Raw genomic sequence first — 18,532 nt, forward strand, 5'->3', positions numbered from 1 at the left:
TTTTTCTCTCACTTCAGTGATCCTGACCTGCCTCATTCTGCTCCCATGTCCCTCCATACTGATCTTCTTACTCCTCCTAGTCTCGTCACACTGATCCTGACCAGCTTTGAACCCTTCCCAGTCTCCTCAGTGATCCTGAGAGGATATAGACAACACCCTGATGGCAACCAAGTCAGGCAAAATAGCAGAAATCAGTGGGATTCACCCAGAATTCCTGAAGAACTTTGGATCATAGGGAAAGAAGTGGCTAGCAAAGCTGTTTACCACCAGCCCGAGCACCAATCCAAAGATCTGGTGCTGATCCAAGATAGTGGCCATTGTCAAGCCGGGGAAACACCTCAATGACTCATGCAGCCTGTTCTTAGTAACATGGAATGTCCTGTAACACCTGCTGTTGAATGGACTGGAAGCAGGAAAGTTTCCCCAACAGGCAGAACACCCAATGCAATATACCTTAGCATCACGCTTGATCATTTATTGACCAATCGGCAACACCACCAGAACACTGGAGTTAAGGTCAAGACGAGATTTGTGATTTTATATATATATATATATATATATATATAATATTTGGAAGAAGGTGTAACTGCTATTTCTGCTATATCTGCTATTTGTGATATATATAAATGATTTGGAAGAAGGTGTAACTGGTGTTATCAGCAACTTTGCGGATGACACGAAGATGGCTGGACTTGCGGATAGCGATGAACATTGTCGGACAATACAGCAGGATATAGGCTGAAAAATTGGGCGGAGAAATGGCAGATGGAATTTAATCCAGATAAATGCGAAGTGATGCATTTTGGAAGAACTAATGTAGGGGGGGGGAGTTATACAATAAATGGCAGAGCCATCAAGAGTATAGAAACACCGAGGGACCTAGGTGTGCAAGTCCACAAATCCTTGAAGGTGGCAGCACAGGTGGTGAAGGCGGCATATGGTATGCTTGCCTTTATCGGACTGGGTATAGAGTATAAAAGCTGGAGTCTGATGTTGCAGCTGTATAGAACGATGGTTAGGCCACATTTGGAATACTGCGTCCTGTTCTGGTCGCCACACTACCAGAAGGACGTGGAGGCTTTCGAGAGTGCAGAGAAGGTTTACCAGGATGTTGCCTGGTATGGAGAGTCTTAGCTATGAGGAGAGATTGGGTAAACTGGGCTTGTTCTCCCTGGAAAGACGGAGAATGAGGGGAGACCTAATAGAGGTGTACAAAATTATGAAGGGTATAGATAGGGTGAACAGTGGGAAGCTTTTTCCCAGGTCGGAGGTGACGATCACGAGGGGTCACGAGCTCCAGGTGAGAGGGGCGAGGTATAACTCAGATATCAGAGGGACGTTTTTTTACACAGTGAGTGGTGGGGGCCTGGAATGCGCTGCCAAGTAGGGTGGTGGAGGCAGACACGCTGGCATCGTTTAAGACTTGCCTGGATAGTCACATGAGCTGTCTGGGAATGGAGGGATACAAACGAATGGTCTAGTTGGACCAATGAGCGGCACAGGCTTGGAGGACCGAAGGACCTGTTTCCTGTGCTGTACTGTTCTTTGTTGTTGTTTGTTCTTTGAGAGTGAATCTTGTATAGACATTGGTCCTGCTGTCCCAGGTAATATTGCCAATGTACAACGCAGTGCTTTACACGGCTTAATCTATCCAACAGCAGAGTACTGCTGCTCAAACTGACTCAGGAACCACCAAGCATGGTAGATATCCATCACTGGGAAGTTGAGGATTCCTCCTGCAATGTTAAGATCAACACAGCTCATGTGGCTTCATTTGGTAGCACGTATTGAATTTGTTGATGCCCGTAGGGAAAACATCCTCCTCAGAGAACACCACCAATTGACAGTTAAAGAAGCATAGCTGTTGACATGGCATCAAAGAAACCCCACACACTCGTCTGAAATCCTGAATCCCACCTGGAACATTCTGCACACCCTACAAACTGATGGCAAGTCCTCTCTCGATGACACACCACCTGTCACCAGCAACTTCCTGTTAACTGACCAAAGTCCTAGGTTAACACCTTCCACAGAAAATTTGAACAACCCTCCATCGTCTGAGGATGGGCCACAGAAAATGTGGCTACTTGTCCCACAAGTGGGACATGAGGAAGAGCTCAATTTAAGATTGTGGCCATAGAAGTTAAACCATCGGCCGTACACTGAAGTTCGGCCCAGAGAGATCCATTCCTGGTGACTGAACAACAATTCACATTGTGTCTGCTGAAGCTATTGAGTAGATTGCTAACCTCAACAACGAACTGGAACTGCTTCCCCAGCACCGCAAACAAACAAAAAAACCTCCACAGTGATCTGCAGTTTTGGCCATGTGGTTTTATAACTGTTTCCTAATGCTGCAGAGTGTGACTCTATTTTGAGGCACCTTCAGTGTCCTGCGTGCTTCACCCACACCCACCTCCCCCGCTGGGGCTGCTGTTGGCTCCCTGTTTGTTTGCTTCCTTAACTGGACAGCGCTCCCAGAGGTGCTGCATTTAATTGGTTGCCTTGGGGACATTGTGACCAACGGCTATTTTCGGATTCCCAGCCTGGATGCTGACTTTTGAGTCATAATCCAACTGGGAAGATTCAGCCTAAGGTTACAGAAGGAGTCCATTTGGCCCATCAAGTCTCTGTCAGCTTTCTGCAAGACCCATTCAGCTAGTCTCTCATCCCTGTAACCCTGCATATTTCTTACCTTAATCAGAACATTTTTTTCCTCATGTTATTTTTGGTTCTTTTGCCAATTACTTTAAACCTGTCCTCTGATTCTCAACCCCTCTGCTAATGGGAACAATTTATCTCTAGTCTGTCTAGATAGACATCCCTTATGATTTTGAACACCTTTGTCAAATCTTCTCTTCCTTTTTGTAATGAAAGCAACCCCAACTTCTCCAGATCATTGTTGGAACTGAAGTCCTCCTTCCCTGGAACCATGCTGATCAATATTTTCTGCACCCCCTCCAAAGTAGAAATCATAGAATCATAGAAACCCTACAGTGCAGGAGGCGGCCATTCGGCCCATCGAGTCTGCACCGACCACAATCCCACCCAGGCCCTACGCCCATATCCCTACATATTTACCCGCTAATCCCTCTAACCTACACATCTCAGGACACTAAGGGGCAATTTTAGCATGGCCAATCAACCTAACCCGCACATCTTTGGACTGTGGGAGGAAACCGGAGCACCCGGAGGAAACCCACGCAGACACGAGGAGAATGTGCAAACTCTACACAGACAGTGACCCAAGCCGGGAATCGAACCCAGGTCCCTGGAGCTGTGAAGCAGCAGTGCTAACCACTGTGCTACCGTGCCGCCCAGTCTTCACGTCCTTCCTAAAGTGTGGTGTCCAGAATTGGGGACACTGCTCCAATTGAAGCCAAAGCAATGTTTTAAAAAGGTTTATCTGCTCTATGCCTCTATTATGAAGCTCGGGATCCCATCTGCTGTTTTTAACCATTTTCTCAGCCTGTCTGGCCACCTTCACTGTTTTGTGCACATAGAACATTACAGCGCAGTACAGGCCCTTCGGCCCTCCCTCCTGACCAGTGAAACCAATCTAAAGCCCCTCTAATCTATGTACCCCACCCCACTCTCTCTCCCACCTCTTCTGCAATTGTATACTTTGTATTTCCTCTCCTCATTGTTCCAACTACTGTATTGCTTCACATTTCTCTGAATTAAATTTTCTCTGCCATATATAATAATCATTAATAAATCCAGTAGGAGAATGCAGGAGAAACTTCAGGCTGAATTTTTCATAGGAACTGGGGCATCCCACAGCTAGGATGAAAACAGGAGCCAAACCCACTCTGTGGACAGTGAGAATTTGCTGTAGTATTTTTGCCGGAGGCAGCCAATTAACAGGCCACCATTGGGAAAGGATGATGGCTAACCCCCAGCTCTCAGCAGCACCATCGCTAGGTAACCACTGCTGAGGCTACAGCTGCAGAATGAGTGTGCTTGAATGCTTTATTTACATGAATTCGGGGAAGCCGGGACCAGGCATGAAGATCACAGCAATCAGAGATATTGGATGTTACGGTAACAGCATCTTGAGTACAAGTGACTGTTGCTGCCAGAGGGACTGCGCACGCCATGGAGCACCCATGAAGGAGACCCATTTCCTTCCAGGAGTGGGCAACCACTAAGTGGTTCAATTGGCCCACTGATGGGCAACTGCGCTGCTAAGATCCCCGTGGCTGACAATATGCCATGGTGGCAGGAAGATGTCAGGCTCCCCTCCTGATGCCTTTCCCTGACATACTGTCCACTCTTCTGTCTCCACCAGACAGGGAGAACTCTGCCCTTCTTTACCCAAAGAACAGCTAGCATCTAAATTCACCACAATATGGAATAGTTGAGGCAAACACCATAGACACATTTAAGGGAATATTACACAAACACATGAAGGAGAAAGGAGTCGAAGGATATGTTGAGTAGATTCATTGAAGTGGCGTGGAAGGAGGCTTGAATGGAGCATATAAGGAAGAAAATGCTGCACGTTCTATGTAACCCTCCACTATCCTTGGCCATCTGTGCCCGTCCTGAGTACTTCTCTTCCACGTTTCTTACTTAGTAAAGTTTTTTATGATTAGATGTCATGGTTGTGTAAGGTTTTGATGCCCAGACTTGTGCGAATCTAGCTTTCTAGTTTATCAATATTGGGTGCAACTTTGAATACATTTTCGAAATAGTGGCGGTCTTGTGGCAGTGTGGGTATCATTCCTATCTCTAAGCCAGAAGCACAGGGTTCAAATCCCACACCAGGACTTGATGGTCAAGAAAGGTGTGTTCATAACGTGGCTGTAACTTTGATTTATTATTGTCACATGTATTAGTATACAGTGAAAAGTATTGTTTCTTGCGCGCTATACAGTCAAAGCATACCGCTCATAGAGAAAGAAAGGAGAGAGTGCAGAATGTAGTATTAGTCATAGCTAGGGTGTAGAGAAAGATTAACTTAATGCAAGGTAAGTCCATTCAAAAGTCTGGCAGCAGGGAAGAAGCTGTTCTGGAGTTGGTTGATACATGACCACAGACTTTTGTATCTTTTTCCCGACAGAAGAAGGTGGAAGGACCCCACATGCCTGGGGTATGTGGGGTCCTTAGTTATGCTGGCGGCATAGAAACTAGAAGCAGTAATAGGTCATTTGGTCCTTTGAACCTGCTCTGCCATTCATTTTCATCATGTCTGATCATATTCAATATCCTAATCCTGTCTTCTCCCCATATCACTTGATCCCTTTAGTCCCATGAGTTGTATGTAATTTCTTCTTGAAAATCCTTCCATCATGCCTACGGCAGGTGGTAAGCGCAGGAGAGGTTTCTGGTTATCCATGCTTGATTTGGAGTGGTGACCTCGAGCTATAAGCCTTTGGCAACAGTCTAGTGACCTGTTCCAGGTTAAAAACCTTGCTACAGGATCAGATGAAGAAAGTTTGCCTGATGCACCACCAGGCACAGGAAGAAAAACAACAACAATACATGATGTTGGTATTAGTTTTTTTTAGTTATTTTTTTCCCCTCCATGAAAACTATGCAGACCAAAATGCTGCAACAATAATAAATATATAATTGCATTGTTGCCTTTTCAGTCATGACCTTTATACTTGGAATTATACCTTGATGTTCCTGTATAAAACCAGGTTGGAATAAAAATGACTGCAAATTATATCTGGGCCGGAGAGTGACCTACCAGTCCTGCTGATGGCGCACACCCGCTGTGGGTTTCCTGGCAGTGTGGGGTGGAATCGATGGGAAATCCCATTGACGGCAACGGGACCAGAAGATCCTGCTGCTGGCACACCGCTTCACGCCGTGAGAAACACGCGACTGGGAGGCCAGTGACTCCCACCCCTAGTGATATTGAAGTCCAGAGTTCTATTGCTGTAACTTCCTTTTCCACATGGAATGGATTTTATCGCAGCTGTACTGTTCCTCTTTATTATGTTCGCCCTGTGCTGCATGTAACAAAATGCCAACACTCTACATATTTTTACTTCCTTAGTGCTCCCCTGATATCATCCAGGCCTGGAGTAAATTTTAGAATTACATCAGTGAAGTTCGCTGCAGAAAACTGGCTGGACTGCTGTAGCTAGATTCTGGAATGAATCCTTATGGAACAGTAATGTACCTTTTCTCATCTCGAGATTAAGTACTGTACTGAGATAAGTGTTGCATGCTTAATTTTTTCGATGTAAAAACAATTCCGCTGCTATTCTACTTGAACAGGAAGTTGTTGTTACATAATACTTTTGCAGATGCTACATCTTTTTCATGTGTTGGCCCAACGCCAATTGTTTAGGCAAACGCCCTTCCAACAAAGTGTAGTTGTGGCAAAATAAATGTGTAATTGAGTACACAAGAGGCCCTCCTTTTTACAGCTCAATGGGTGTAATGTGCTATTCCTTAATGAAACTTAAAGGTACACGATTACTAAATTTTGGGCCGACTGATTTCATTCCATTCATGATGCATTCTACAAGTTTTAGATACATATTATGAGGAGACTTGACTTCTTTTTCATATTAAATGGCATAACCGTGTCACCAAGGTAACTTTGAGGAGGGGTGTTTTATGAATTTGACCTTTGTTTTTAAAATTATAAAAACACTTAACGGCTTTGTACTCGGTGCCAAAGGACAAGAATGAGATTTCTTTTTGTATTCCCAATGTTTGCTCCAACTATCAGCTTAAATATCATGTTGTTGTTTATTGACTTCTTTCCTCTTGTAAAAGACTGTTTTAGCTAACCGAGGCACTGATACTGCAGAAACTATTGGCTAGCAATGCTTTGGTGATTGTGGGGGTGATTTTGAGCCCGCACTCTCCATCTGCGGCAATGGCGGTGTGTGCTCAAAATCCAGAACACGCGATATGCGCCGGCGAGTTTCCGAATTCCAATCGTCCCAGCCCCTTGCTGGCAGAATGGCATGAAATACACTGTGGGGCTGCAGAAAGCTCATTTTACTACATTAGCATGTCATTAGCAAGCACTCTCTCCAGGACTTCCCCCCTCCCTTACTGGATATTCAGCAGGTACCAGCGGGCTGGGGTAAGAGGAGCAGGTACTAGGGGAATGTGGTGATTGTGGGAGGGAGGGGGGAATCTGGAGCCTGGTGTTGGCAAAGGCCAATAGCTGAATGAGAGAAAGGGTCGGGTGTACAAAGGGATCCAGTATGAGACTGGGGGTTGTTCACTTGCCCTGTATGAGTGAAGAAGATCTTCTTCCAACACTGCTGCCCTGTCCTCTTCTGCAGTGTGCTTGCACTGACCAGGGCTGCCAGAGCATCCCAGGCAGGATTGGTGACCCTGCTGTGGAAGGCCGTCTCCTGGAGTGGGGGTAGAGTGTGTCCCGCCTCTGCTCCACTCCATCCAGTAACTTGGTGAGGGTCCCCTCCAAAAAGCACGGTACTGCTGTCTTGTCTGCCGTACCCTGCAGTTGTTGTGGAACAAGTGCTGGGGAGCCCTTTATGTTGGAGCTCCCCTGTGCCTGCAGTAGTTAAGTTGTTGTGGGGCGGGCGACTCAGAGGAAACGTGCTGCTGGAGTGGCGTTAAACTCGGCATAAAAATTATCACTGACGAGGCATAAGATTCGGCCTGACAACATGCCGGCGGGTAATACTCCGCTTTTCGCGCCGGAACCAGCAGTCTGCCAATTTTTGGTAAGATTTTGCAGTGTCTGTAGGTAACTCAAAATGAAGTGTAAAATGCTTTATGCATTACTTGGAGCCCTTCACTTGAAACCACAGAACAATGGGTCGATCATGATTTGTTTTCAGTTCATGACAACTTTTTTGATGTTTTCCATCAGGCTTAAAACACTGTCCCTTCGTAGAACTCTAATCCTGATTTTAATTTCCCATTTCAAAGATGTCTCCTGCAACTCTGAATGTTCAAATAGACAGCCAAAATTCCAAAGCCTAAACAATCGGTGGGACTTTCTGGTCCTGATACCGGTGGGCATTGTCGCGGAGAGCTGATAAAAGTCAACGGTCTCCAAGTTTTCTGCACCACTCCAACAATCCCCACCGGCTTCAGGGCCAGGAAATCCCGGCCAATGCATCCTGCATCTCCAGTTGCATGTGTTGTAACAGCCATTTAACATTCGCACGTTATCAAACTGTATCCGGTAAATGTTTTCTACATGTCTGCTCTTGCCGTGTGAAATGATTACATTTATCTTTTTGCGATTATTTTGACATTTGCTTAAGAAAAAAATACAGTTTGTCTTCTGCTCTTTTTTTTTGCAAGGTCTGGCAAAGTTTTGACCCGGTGTCACTCGTGTCAGCTCGAGACTGCTGAAGACCAGCTCCAAGGATGGAAGCGTTTCTTCGGTAAGAAATTTAAGTATGTTAATATGTTGCAGCTGTCACCTTTAGGAGGCACCATTGATTTACTCAGTTATTTGTTCACATGCTGCCAAACTAGGCACGGCTCCAAAGTTAACAAACCTTGGCCTAGACACCCATGCAGGGAACCACACACTACAAATAACTGCATTTTTAAAAAAACCCTTGAGGACTTGGGTTCTATTGTTGATCTCCCATTACAATTAGTGGTCAAGTTAGCTTTATTGAACCAATGTAGTTGGCCAATAAATTATTTTCAGCTGAGACTTCAGTTAACTTAATTCATTTAGTCAAGGTCAAAATCAATAATATTAAAAGTGCAACAAATGGAAGGCTGCATTCTTACTTAAGCTTCCTGTCCTGTTGGTTCACCCCTTAATTCACTTGGGTTAATTTCAACAACAACATTGAGGATATTATGGTGACAGCATTTGACAGTATTTGTGTAGTGAGGGTGAATCTCCATGGAGCTTCTCTGCTTATCAGCCATAGACTGTGGTGAAAGAGCCACCAAATTGCCTGAAAAGTAGACATTACTTATACCACTTTTTCCAAGCTCATCTACGAGTGCTCTCCCACTATAACAATGGTGGAAGTTCACCCCCAGTATCTTCAACGAGCCCTTTCCAGAGGCATAAGGGAAAATATGTCTTTGGAACCAAACAGAAAGATATTAGGACAAGTGACCAAAGAATCCCTGTTTTTTATTGACACAGTTTTTTGTCTTTTTATACATGCTTTAGTTTCCTCCAAAAACATGCTTTCTTTAGGGGCCAAGTAGAGGGAATTTACTTTTGCATCAGTTAAAAGGCCTTTTAACTGTGTGCTAGTACATGTGACAATAATAAATCAAATCAAAATTTTAGTTGATTAAGATTATTAAAAACTCATTTTGTATACATGTTTAGAACATGCACAACCAATGGTACCCAATGGTGCTTCATGTGCTGCATCACAAAGGGCCACAGCCAGCTCAGTAAAACTGACTGTACTCCATGTGAATCTTTCCTAAACAAACTGATCTTTGTCTCTCTAATTCTGTAAAGAAATACTGTGCCACACTAATAAGCTGCACTTCCTCTCCTTCAGAAGAATCAATAATCTCTGACCATATGGGAGTTTAAACCTTTTTTTACGATGGAAAAAGTTCAAGAAAAAAAATGTTTTTGCAGCTGGAGGGAACTGCACAGCACAATGCCGCTTGGATGTCATCCCAGATTTTAGCCTGCCTCTCTCAATATCACTTGATTATTCAGAGTCATAAATTAGCCTCAAACCCAAGACCTCTCTTCCATAGACTCAGATGATTATTACACACATTTTGACTACAATTTTTGTTACTACTCAAGCAGTCGATGTCATGAGATGGTCAGAGGACAGCAGTTGAAAAGAAATGCAACAGTTGGTGTATGAAAGTTTTCCATTTTTTTTTTGTGAAAAGCATGAAATATTTGGTAACCACTTCCAGAAAATAGTTTCCCTCTTTTATATTCTGCTCATGCCTCTCCCTCCAGCACAGTTCATGGTCTTTACTAAATCAACAGTAACCAGAAAAAGTACAATGTTGTAGAATATTGTGTAGTAGGCGGGGTGTAATAAGGCAGTAAGTGCACCTAGGAAATTCGGATCACATGGAAGTGAGTGACATTTGAGCAATTTCTAGATATGTCATAAACTCAGATGAAATTCAAGGCCAAAACCTCCCCCTCAATCCAAAACTGTGGGTGGGATTCTCCAGCCGTTCACGCCAACGGGATTCTCTGGTCCCGCTGTGTTGAACAAAGATTTAGCTGAGCACCAAATTCTCTGTCCTGGCTGGGAGTGTCGGCAGGGCATGAACAGATGGAGAATTCCGGCCAATGTTTCAGCTATTCTGGGGCCGGCGGAGGCAGTTAGCTCCTTGGGGAGATGCCTCTGCACTGTTTTCCAGGGGCTGGTTTTGTCCACTGACCTCATACACAAACTAGTACAGCTTTGCAGGAATGCTGTTAGACCCCAGTATCCAGCATGAAGAGTACAGAGGCCAGTGGAATTGCTGTCAGGATCCTATTATTGAATTTGAAAGAAATTCTGTGGCAAAATATTTGACAGTTGACCTCTTCCTCTTGCTGGAACAGGGCCAAAGCTGCAGCGTCAACCCTTTCAAGTCAAACATTGGGCAAAGGATTGTGAACCAGGCGACACCAATTTAAAATAATTGGCAAAAGAGCTAAAAGCTACATGAGGAAAAGCTTTTTTTTAACATAACAAGTGGTTACAGTCAAATTCACTGCCCAAAAGGATAGTATAGGCAGATTCAGTTTAAGTTTATTTATTAGTGTCGCAAGTAGACTTGCATTAACACTGCAATGAAGTTACTGTGAAAGTCCCCTCGTCACCACACTCCGGCACCTGTTCGGATACACTAAGGGAGAATTTCACATGACCAATGTGCTTAACCAGCACGTCTTTTGGACTGTGGGAGGAAACTGGAGCACCCGGAGGAAACCCACGCAGACACAGGGAGAACATACAGACTCCGCACAGACAGTGACCCAAGCTGGGAATCTAACCACGGTCCCTGGCGCTGTGATGCAGCAGTGCTAACCACTGCCACCTTGACTTTCAGGAGGGAACTGGATAAGCACCTGAAGGAAAAAGAAAACGGTATGGTTATGGGGAGAGGGATGGGCGTCAGTCCAGCTAAATCACTCTTACAAGGAGCTGACATTAACTTATTGGGTGAAGTGACCCCCTGTGCTGTAATGTTATTTAATGGTTCTATGGGCATGAGCTGTACTACTACAGTCAAGGCTTCATTCTGAAATATTATTTTACTCCATGTGTTCATCATGCAAGTATTCATGTCCAGACCCGTGTGACTCTCTGGTGACGGCAAAGATAGAATCATAGAATCTCTACAGTGCAGAAAGAGGCTATTCGGCCCATGGGGCCTGCACCGACAATAATCCCACACTGGCCGTATCCCTGTAACCCCACGTATTTACCCTGATAATCACCTGATACTAAGGAGCAATTTAGCATGGCCAATCCACCTAACCTGCACATGGCTAGTGTGGGAGGAAACCGGAGCACCTGGAGGAAACCCACAGGGAGAACGTGCAAAATCCACACACTCATCCCAAGGCTGGGATTGAACTTGGGTCCCTGGCGCTGTGAGGCAGCAGTGCTAACCACTGTGCGTGTAAATGACGACAGCGCTGGGGTCCATTGTGTGTTAATGGTGACCATGAAACCATTGATTCACTAATATCCTTTTAGGGAAGGAAATCTGCCATCCTTACCTGGTCTGGACTACCTGTGACTCCAGACCCACAGCAATGTGGTTGACTCTTAAATGTCCTCGGGGATGGGCAATAAATGCTGGCCCAGCCAGCGATGCCGACATCCCATGAATGGAATTTTTAAAAAAGAACTACAATAAGAAGCAGTGAGTTCCAGGGAAACGACCTGATGTTCAGCCAGGAGATGAGCAGGAAGTTGGGAGATACATGGATTGGTACAGTAATGTTATGTTTTGGCAATACCACCACGTTTTCAGTTCTGTTTTCTTTAGGAGAAGCTTTTCCACAGTACAGACTGAGTGGCTTGACCACCAGAAGAAAAGATCAGACCACTTTGAGGATGCAGCTTGTCGTCTTAACATCTGTATATATTCTTCACGCTAATATTTGCGAAGAATATTTAACCAACATATATTGTTCTGGATTAGATGTCAGGGAGGGATTGAGAAATAAATAAATGTGTTTAAGGATGTCAGCTTACCTGAAACTGAGGGAGGAATCGAATGCCCTCCCCCAGAGTGAGTTTGGGGGCATGGGGCATTTGTTCGGCTAGACAGTGCAGGGAGAGAACCCTACCACTTCCCTGCCTTTGCCCCAATTAATCAGAGCTGCAGTTGTTCATTGCAGGCAGTGAAGTGGGTGGGATTTTTATCCCCAGAGTCCTGATCACGGGAATGGCCTTCCACTTAACATAGAAAATAGGAGGTCAATTGACCCTTTGAACCTGCCCCACCCATTCATTTTGATCATGGCTGAACATCCAAACCTGTTCCTACCCTGTTCCCTGAGTGATCTGTAATGCACCATTACCACCACATTTGAGTTATTTGGTCAGTTGCTAAATTTTATATTTTTTTCTCTAGGGCCCCTGCTGCTTTGTTTGTGGCAGGTGATTTGTCTGCTACATGTTTTGAGCAATTAAAAATGGAAGCAGGCTTTCTGTACAGTTCATGGAAAACATTCTTTGTGGTTTTGATAAAGGTCAGTCCAGTACTGAGGCAGGGCCAAAATACAGGTTGGAGGGATGCAAAATGGAGAGGAAGGGGAGGTTAGAAATAGTTACAGTAAAGGACGGAGGGCATAAGAGGGTAGGTGATGACAGCAGATAATACCTGAGGACAGAGAACTATCAGTAATATCAGCTAACTTGGAGCCAAGGAAGGAAAGTTTGATTGCAGTTTGGTTGGAATAAGATTGAGGGAGCAGGAGGTGGGTCTCACAGACTAGGGGTGGCACATTGGTTAGCATTGCTGCCTCACAGCGCCAGGGACCCGGGTTCGATTCCCAGCTTGGGGCACTGTCTATGTGGAGTTTTGCACGTTCTCCCTGTGTCTGTGTGGGTTTCCTCCGGGTGCTCCGGTTGCCTCCCACAGTCCGAAAGACGTGCTGGTTAGGTGGATTGGCCATGCTAAATTCTCCCTCAGTGTACCCGAACAGGCGCTGGAGTGCGGCGACTAGGGGATTTTCACAGTAACTTCATTGCAGCGTTAATGTCAGCCTACTTGTGACACTAATAAATAAACTTTAAAAGAAGATGAGCTTGGAGAGAACAAATCAGGAGATGAAACAGAATCTGGAGGAAGACCTGAATTGGGGAACGAAGGGGAGGTTAGGCCCAGTGGGTTAGGGAAAGGGAGGGAAGCGACAGGCAGCTGAACAGATGGTCTCAATCTTTGACAAAAAATACTCATGAGCTCCTCATAGTTGGTGAGGGTGAAGGTGGCAGGGGATGGAGATTTCAAAAGAAAACTTGCAGCGAAGCTGGAGCTAATTTTGCATTCCTGAATGATCTTTGAATCGTAAGCAGTTGTAATGGGCAGCGCGGTAGCACAGTGGTTAGCACTGCTACTTCACAGCTCCAGACAGAGACCTGGGTTCGATTCCCGGCTTGGGTCACTGTCTGTGTGGAGTTTGCACATTCTCCTCGTGTCTGCGTGGGTTTCCTCCGGGTGCTCCGGTTTCCTCCCGCAGTCCAAAGATGTGCGGGTTAGGTTGATTGGCCATGCTAAAAAAAATTGCCCCTTAGTGTCCTGAGATGCGTAGGGTAGAGGGACTAGTGGGTAAAATATGTAGGGATATAGGGATAGGGCCTGGGTGGGATTGTGGTCGGTGCAGACTCGATGGGCCGAATGGCCTCTTTCTGTACTGTAGGGTTTCTATGAATTCTATGAAAAGTGAGTCCTATGAATTCAGTTTTGGTGATGGGAGAGCAGGACTCTATGATGTAACAAAATTTCTATAACTGGCAGTGATTAATTGTTAGATGGTTCATGCACTTTCTGTATTGTGATAAATGTGAAAGTAAGGATTTATCTTTAATGCTACAATTTACATTCATTCCTGATATGATTTTTTTGTACAATTTTTAATGTTAGAACCACAGAACCATAGAAAATTACAGCTCAGAAACAGGCCTTTTGGCCCTTCTTGTCTGTGCCGAACCATTTTATGCCTAGTCCCACTGACCTGCACTTGGACCATATCCCTCCACACCCCTCTCATCCATGAACCCGTCCAAGTTTTTCTTAAATGTTAAAAGTGACCCCGCATTTACCACTTTATCCGGCAGCTCATTCCACACTCCCACCACACTCTGCGTGAAGAAGCCCCCCCTAATATTCCCTTTAAACTTTTCTCCTTTCACCCTTAACCCATGCCCTCTGGTTTTTTTCTCCCCTAGCCTCAGCGGAAAAAGCCTGCTTGCATTCACTCTATCTATACCCATCAAAATCTTATACACCTCTATCAAATCTCCCCTCAATCTTCTACACTCCAGGGAATAAAGTCCCAACCTATTCAATCTCTCTCTGTAACTCAGCTTCTCAAGTCCCGGCAACATCCTTGTGAACCTTCTCTGCACTCTTTCAATCTTATTCACATCCTTCCTGTAACTAGGTGACCAAAACTGTACACAATACTCTAAATTCGGCCTCACCAATGCCTTATATAACCTTACCATAACACTCCAACTTTTATACTCGATACTCCGATTTATAAAGGCCAATGTACCAAAGGCACTCTTTACGACCCTATCCACCTGTGACATCACTTTTAGGGAACTCTGTACCTGTATTCCCAGATCCCTCTGTTCAACTGCACTCTTCAGAGTCCTACCATTTACCCTGTACGTTCTTCTTTGGTTTGTCCTTCCAAAGTGCAATATCTCACACTTGTCTGCGTTAAATTCCATTTGCCATTTTTCAGCCCATTTTTCTAGTTGGTCCAAATCCCTCTGCAAGCTTTGAAAACCTTCCTCACTGTCCACTACACCTCCAATCTTTGTATCATCAGCAAACTTGCTGATCCAATTTACCACATTATCATCCAGATCATTGATATAGATGACAAACAACAATGGACCCAACACCGATCCCTGCGGCACACCACTAGTCACAGGCCTCCACTCAGAGAAGCAATCCTCCACAACCACTCTCTGGCTTCTTCCATTGAGCCAGTGTCTTATCCAATTTACTACCTCCCCATGTATACCCAGCGACTGAACCTTCCTAACTAACCTCCCATGAGGGACCTTGTCAAAGGCCTTGCTGAAATCCAGGTAGACAACATCCACCGCCTTCCCTTCATCCACTTTCCTGGTAACCTCCTCGAAAAACTCTAATAGATTGGTCAAACATGACCTACCACGCACAAAGCCATGTTGACTCTCCCTAATAAGTCCCTGTCTATCCAAATATTTGTAGATCCTATCCCTTATCACACCTTCCAATAACTTGCGCACCACCGACGTCAAACTTACTGGCCGATAATTTCCCGGATTTCTTTTGGAACCTTTTTTAAACAACGGAACAACATGAGCCACCCTCCAATCATCCGGCACCTCCCCCGTGAATACTGACATTTTAAATATGTCTGCCAGGGCCCCTGCAAGTTCAACACTAGCTTCCCTCAAGGTCCGTGGGAATACCCTGTCCGGTCCTGGGGATTTATCCACTCTGATTTGCCTCAAGACAGCGAGCACCTCCTCCCCTTTAATCTGTAAAGGTTCCATAGCCTCCCTACCAGTTTGCCCTATTTCCGTATCTAAAAGCTGATTGAGGAACTATGCTGCACATAAATGGTTTGAGTTTAATTTAATGTTGTGTTTTCATTTAAAGGGAATGCTTCATGTCTCCCACCAGGAAAAAATACTGGCTTCAAGAAGGGGAACAAGAAGAGCAAAGTCCTGGAGCTGACTCCCTCAATGGAGGCAGATTCATGTTTTGCCAAAAGAAAATGGAGTCGCTCTATATTCAATCATTATTCTTCCATGTGTATTGACTTGGTGTATGGGTTTTGATGAGATGGCACAGTTTCAGAGTTTGTGTATTTTTTAATTTTTAGATAAAACAAATTGAAGGGACTCTGAACCTGGCTGATTTGTACCATGGACAATATTACCACAAACCAACAGAAATCAGTTTTACTAAACTGGAAACACTAAAATACACACACTGTGAACAACAATGTTTACAACCAATACAGGTGGGCCTTCAGGCCTGTTCGTACCATGCACCACATTGTCTTCCATTATTCCATTGGAAGTGTACAACCAAAGCGTTTCCTCTTACATGTGACTTTCTCATTACTAACAAATAGAATACAAAGGCTGAGAGTCCCTTACATTTTATTTTAATGTATTAAGCTTGTTAGTTCATAATGTACGTCTGAAATCTTCAATTGCCTATGTAACCTCATATTTTAGCCATGTAAATTTTATGTATAGAAATACTGTAATAGTATGTAATGCATTGTTTCCTTGTGGTACGTGATTGAGGTGCTGCCACGGGATATGAGACACTGATGAATGGTGCTATTTTGGATTTTAAACATGCTCCTTGGCAAGGTAGCTCTGATGGATTTTTATTTTTATTTTCCCTGTTCTGAGAGGGTATTGATGCTTTTCTGATTGCTTTCAGTTTTTGGACTGGATTGACTTGTTTCTGAATTGTGCGGTGGCTTTCCTGTTGAATCTATTAGGCTAGGAGCAGTAACCTGTTGACTGAAGAGTTGAGTTGCAGTAAACTGGGTGCATGAAAGTGCCTGAGAAATAAAGGGACAATTGCAGCATTGCAACCTTACCTTTTTTAAATTACTTTTTCCCTTTAGGTACTTCTTTCGTGGTTTTAAGGAATCTTTTAAAAATACATTTTTAAATACTCAGCAGCATTTGTTGTTTTGAATTGGGTCCCAAACAGATGAAAAACATGCAATGTGAATATAAAGTAGGCCTGATTAGTAATTCACATGTTTCAATAATTTCAAAACTAGGTAATTGAAAGTAACGTGGTGATTGGAGGAAAATGCTAGGGTTATATCCATAGAATATAATACAATATAGACTAAGTGTTCTGAGAAAGAAGTAATTGCCAATAGAAGACCCTTTCTTTGACAGCAAATGGATGGCAGAAAAACACATTGCCAAAAGTGGGATATGCAGAACTCCATTCTCTCATTTTACTTGGGAGTCAGTTCCGTTCTCGCTACAGTCAGTATATGAGAGCCAACGTTTTTATTTGTTCCAAGAGCAGCTCACACCAAGTCAGTAGAATGTAATTCATGGTGCCAACTGCCTTTTAAAAAAATCTTAAATTGGCCTATACCAATCTCTGATAGGCTTCCCTTTTTGTCAGATGAGCTATTGTAGTTGCAAATGACGTACAAGAAGAAATGAATTGACACCTTCACAGTTTTAGTACTGATTATGACCGTGGAACATTTGCCAACCTACAAGAAAATAATTCAAAGCTGAACAGTAAACGCAATTGACTGGGTGGCTCATGTTAGAAACAAAGGTCGTGTAAGTGTCCATGTTATCCCAGATTTGTTTTTATTTTCCCAAAGAAGCTATCCATCATTTTTGCTGAAGAACAAAAGGTCTAAATGCCCATTTCAAACAGAGGGAAAAAGTGGGGAGAAAAGGATGTTTGCTATTTTGTGTTTGCTCCCTTTTAAACAAAATCATATAATACCACCAAATATGAGGTGCTGCTGTGTTTGGATATGGTCTGAAAGCCCACCTTAAGAAATATTTTAATGTCTTCGTAGCTCTTCCTTCCATGCAGGCCTTTCTGCCTATTCTAAACTATTCCAGTTTCTGACTGTTAAATGCTGATGCATGTATTCATTATTTACTGTGTTTAAATTTATGTTTGATTAGAATTTAGTTGTATAACTGGCCAAGTAGTACTTTAGTGGCACTTTGCAAATGTAAACAGATTGCTTTATGATAAAAGTACATGTTTTATTGAAAATGTGACCTTCCGCTGTTTTACTGTTATACCCCATATACTCCGTGTAACAACTATTTTGTGCTTATTTTAGTGGGAATTCTTCAATAAATATTCAAAGTCAAAATTATCAGTATAATTTGGAAAGTATTTATTTTGTCGTCATGTGTGTGCTACTGACATGGCCAGCATTTGTTGCTCATTCCTACTTGCCCTTTAACTGAGTGGCTTGCTGGACCATTTCAGAGGGCATTTCATTTCTGTGGGTCTGGAGACGTGTAGGCCAGACCAGGTAAGGATGGCTGGTTTCTTTCCTTAGAAGATAACTTCAGATGGGTTTTTGGACAATTGTTTCATTGTTACCATTATTGAGACTAGCTTTCAATTCTAAATTTGTTAATTGAATTTAAAATTAATTAGCTACCAAGGTGGGATTTGAACCGATGACCTCCGAGTCTGGGCCTCTAAATTACTAGTGTGATAACATTACCACTATGCCACCATTTCCCCATTAGTTGATTTATACTGCATTTGTGGATTATGCACATTATGGTTCAGACACGATTACGGGTGGAATTTTCCAGCCTCTCCCACTGGCAGGATCTTCCAGTCCTTCCAAGGCTCGTGAATGGCTCATCGCATTTTACAGCTCTGCCCCACAGTGCCA

At 43.8% G+C, this 18,532-nt stretch overlaps 1 long non-coding RNA gene across 4 annotated transcripts in view; it reads left to right on the top strand.

Annotated features, from left to right (window-relative positions):
* The window catches only part of LOC144494980 (uncharacterized), a 32,917-nt gene extending 14,922 nt beyond the window's left edge, over positions 1-17,995 (top strand). For 2 of the 4 annotated variants that reach the window (XR_013498184.1, XR_013498185.1), the window contains exons 3-5: positions 6,011-6,127; positions 8,257-8,339; positions 15,754-17,995. This is a non-coding gene — a long non-coding RNA (uncharacterized LOC144494980). The remainder of the gene's footprint in view (positions 1-6,010; positions 6,128-8,256; positions 8,340-15,753) is intronic. The other 2 variants (XR_013498187.1, XR_013498186.1) reach the window with 1 other exon arrangement.
* The last annotated feature ends 537 nt before the right edge of the window (positions 17,996-18,532 follow it).

This window comes from Mustelus asterias, chromosome 6 (assembly GCF_964213995.1).
Source record: "Mustelus asterias chromosome 6, sMusAst1.hap1.1, whole genome shotgun sequence".
Lineage (NCBI taxonomy): Eukaryota > Metazoa > Chordata > Chondrichthyes > Carcharhiniformes > Triakidae > Mustelus > Mustelus asterias.